Here is a 3,733-nt window from a genome sequence, read left to right on the forward strand (position 1 = left end):
AGATGTAAAAGCTATGCCACTCAGTGACAATACTGTTACCAGAAGAATAGACGAAATGAGTGAGGATATTGAAAAACAACTTATTGAAAAGCTGAAAACAAGAAAATTCTCCTTGCAAATGGATGAATCACCTTTGAGAGACAGTGAGGCAGTATTGATAACTTACGTAAGATATATTGATAAAGGACATTTTGCTGAAGAAATGTTGTTTGTAAAAGATTAGTAAGCACCACTACCTCCAAAGATATATATAATAAGCTAAAAAACTACTTAGATGTCAATGATATACCAATGAAAAATATAACATCTTGTGCTGCAGATGGTGCTCCCAATATGATGGGCAAGAAAAATGGCTGCTTAAAATTGATGAAAGATGCGAATCCAGAAATGATTTTTGTGCATTGTGTTATTCATAGGGAAAACTTGGTAGCTAAAAACATCTCACCTGTTCTGAATGAAGTATTACATACAGTAATAAAGTGTGTTAATGCTATTAAAGCTAGTACCAAATGTGAGTGTCTTTTCAAGCTATTTTGTGAAGAACAAAATGAAGACCATGTGAGACTTTTACTTCATACTGAAGTAAGATGGCTATCTAAAGGAAACTATTTGAAAAGATTTATGGAACTGTTTGATACTCTTAGTGATTTTTTAAGCGACAAACCTGAAATGAAGTATCTGTTAACAATAGATGGTAAAGCATTTGTGAGTTATTTAGCCGATATCTTTGAAAAACTAAATATATTAAATAAGCAACTTCAAGGAACAAATAAAACTCTTGTCGATGCAAAAGCAAAGATATTTGGTTTCATTACCAATATTGAGTTATGTCAGAAACATATTAACAACAAAAACTTTAAACAATTTCATTGGCTCCAAAAATGTGAAGTAACTGATACTGCTTTACTTGTTATTGTCAATCATTTGATTATTCTATCGCTGATTTAAAAGAAAGATTTTCTGATTTAAAACAAATTGAAGCCCTGGCTGGTTGGCTCAGTGGTAGAGCGTCGGCCTAGCATGCGGAGGACCCGGGTTCGATTCCCGGCCAGGGCACACAGGAGAAGCATCCATTTGCTTCTCCACCTCTCTGCCGCGCCTTCCTCTCTGTCTCTCTCTTCCCCTCCCGCAGCCAAGGCTCCATTGGAGCAAAGATGGCCCAGGCGCTGGGGATGGCTCTGTGGCCTCTGCCTCAGGCGCTAGAGTGGCTCTGGTTGCAACATGGTGACGCCCAGGATGGGCAGAGCATCGCCCCCTGGTGGGCAGAGCATCGCCCCTGGTGGGCGTGCCGGGTGGATCCCTGTCGGGCGCATGCGGGAGTCTGTCTGACTGTCTCTCCCTGTTTCCAGCTTCAGAAAAATGCAAAAAAAACAAAAACAAAAAAACAAATTTGATTTCCCAACATGGATGATGCAGCCAATGTTAGTGGATTTGTCTGATATATCAAATATGCAGTATCAAGAAGAAATCGCAGAATTGCAAAATGATGCGTCAGTTCAAGCTTTATTTAATATCAAAGGAGGGATGGCATGGCTTTGTGAGGAAACAGAAATCAAATACCCAAATTCAACCAAATGTGCAAGAAAACTATTGCTACCGTTTCCATCTTCATTTTTAGCTGAATGTGGATTTAGTGCTGTAAATGATTTACTGGTAAAAAAAAGAAATCGGCTGGATATAACACAACGTGGAGACTTGAGACTAAAGCTAACCAAATTGGAACCTAATATAAAATCTCTGTGCAGCAAGCATCAAGCGCAAGGATCACACTAATTAAAATAATAAATTAATATAGAAAAATCTGTATTAAAATTATTTGGAATTTAAATTTGTTTTTCATTATATGTTTTGAAATTTTACTTACTGTGTTTTGTTAACAATTTCATAGTGATGTCTTCCTAGAACCTATCATTTATGTTTATTAAGTGAACAAATCAATTTTTTAATGTTAAAAATTATGTGTGTTACATAGGGGGGGACATAAAAATTTTAGAAAGGTTAAGGTGGGGCATGGCACAAAAAAGGTTGGGAAACACTGCTCTGAACAGACAACTGAGTGATGAGAAACTGTTTATGAATTCCACTGTGGTTCCACTTATATAATTTTTAATCTACATGTCCCCTAATTTAGATGGGACTTTCTTCAAGGTCAGGGACTATCTTTTATGTTTTTGTATTCTCTCATAGCAACCAATGTAGCACTTTGCACAAACAAAAACTCAATGAATAATACTATACTTAAAAGCATTTCATCTTTAAATATATCTTTAAAGACTCAGCCAGCTCACTAAGTAAAAGAAAATCCAGGGAAACACATTAACTCTGATATCAGACACTCATCGCAAGGCTAGATTTACTGCTTGCTTCTAGCTGCTAGCCATAGTTACAAATTCTAACCAGAAAGTTCGCAAAACATGCCAAGATCTGGCCATCCATGTGTGACTCCACTCTGGTGAGATCAGATAACAAGCTTCAATTATCAGTTTCTGCTGCTTATCATCTTGTGAAGTAATTTCTTGTCTTCTGTGGTCAATTACCTCTTAACTTCTTACTAATGTCTCTGCATGCCTTCAAGTTACACTCAATCCCCATTTCCTTAAGATAAGCAGCTGAGTGCTGCTGATCCTATAATGTCTCAGAAGACCAAAGAACACCCTTTAATACACATGAAAATCCTGAAAAGCTTTTGCAAAACCAATTCAGATGTCTGGAGATGTGTTCATCACAGTTCTAATTTTGAAGTCACATGGCATTTAGTGTTGTTGTGAGTCGGGGGCGCAGAGAGAGAGATCAGCAGACAGAATCATCACGGACTAGCAAAGGACCACCGCTTGCTCAGGTAAATGGCCCCGAGTTCATGCAGTGTCCTAATTTTATTCACAAGACTTCAAAAAGCTTGTTTACTGAGAAATTGGCATAACATCAAGAGTAACTTTTACTTAAAGATACATAGAGTGCACCTGCAAGATAGCTTAGTAACAACATAATATCAGAAGGCATTAATTGCTGTTGCTTCTATGGATCCCACAACATTCCTCTCCTTATCTTAAGGATAAGGAAAGTACAGAAATCTTATGAGAATGTTTTACTGAGAAAAGCCCAGCAACTGCCTTCAGTCACATAGACTTGTTTCAGTGACTCGCCTTCAAGTCACAAAACAACTTTCTTGGCAAAACATTCATTTCTTGTTGGCTGTGTTCCCATCCAAGGCCATGCAATGGGTTATTCCACTACAATTTAGGAAAGCTTTCCATTTCTTGCAGGTTACCCTGTTTTTCAGATGCTTTCCTTGGGCCAAGGAAATCACTACTGGAAGACTGACTGACCCAGGAGTGGAAATTCCCGAATGAGGAATATCCAGATCAATTTGTTTCCTACTAATTCTACAACTGATTTGCTGTTTGACCTGTGCGAGTTACTTGACCCCTTAGAGCTCAAAGGTCCTGGGTTATAAGGTATTATTGCATCCCTTTCTTTGGTGACACTCAGAATTGTCATGAAGACCAAACAAAATTAATGAAGAAAGCATTTTTTAAAGCTTGCTAATTGCTGTGGCCTTACAGCATATTATTTTAGCTGAAGTCATTCATCATGTTTTTATATTTGATATGATAGGTATTTGCATTCTTTCTGCTTCTCTTTTCTGCAATGAAACTTTCCCCCAAGTAGCTGTGCTTTTGATAAGTCCTCCTGACTTAGCTATGCTTTTCCCACTTTCCTTAAAAATTATGCT

General features: G+C 37.7%; 1 non-coding gene across 1 annotated transcript; it reads left to right on the top strand.

The window, feature by feature from the left end:
* The first annotated feature begins 980 nt into the window (after positions 1 to 980).
* On the top strand, positions 981 to 1,056 carry TRNAA-AGC (transfer RNA alanine (anticodon AGC)). Its single transcript has one exon. It is a non-coding gene; the product is annotated as a tRNA-Ala (tRNA).
* The last annotated feature ends 2,677 nt before the right edge of the window (positions 1,057 to 3,733 follow it).

Source organism: Saccopteryx bilineata, chromosome 6, assembly GCF_036850765.1.
Source record: "Saccopteryx bilineata isolate mSacBil1 chromosome 6, mSacBil1_pri_phased_curated, whole genome shotgun sequence".
NCBI lineage: Eukaryota > Metazoa > Chordata > Mammalia > Chiroptera > Emballonuridae > Saccopteryx > Saccopteryx bilineata.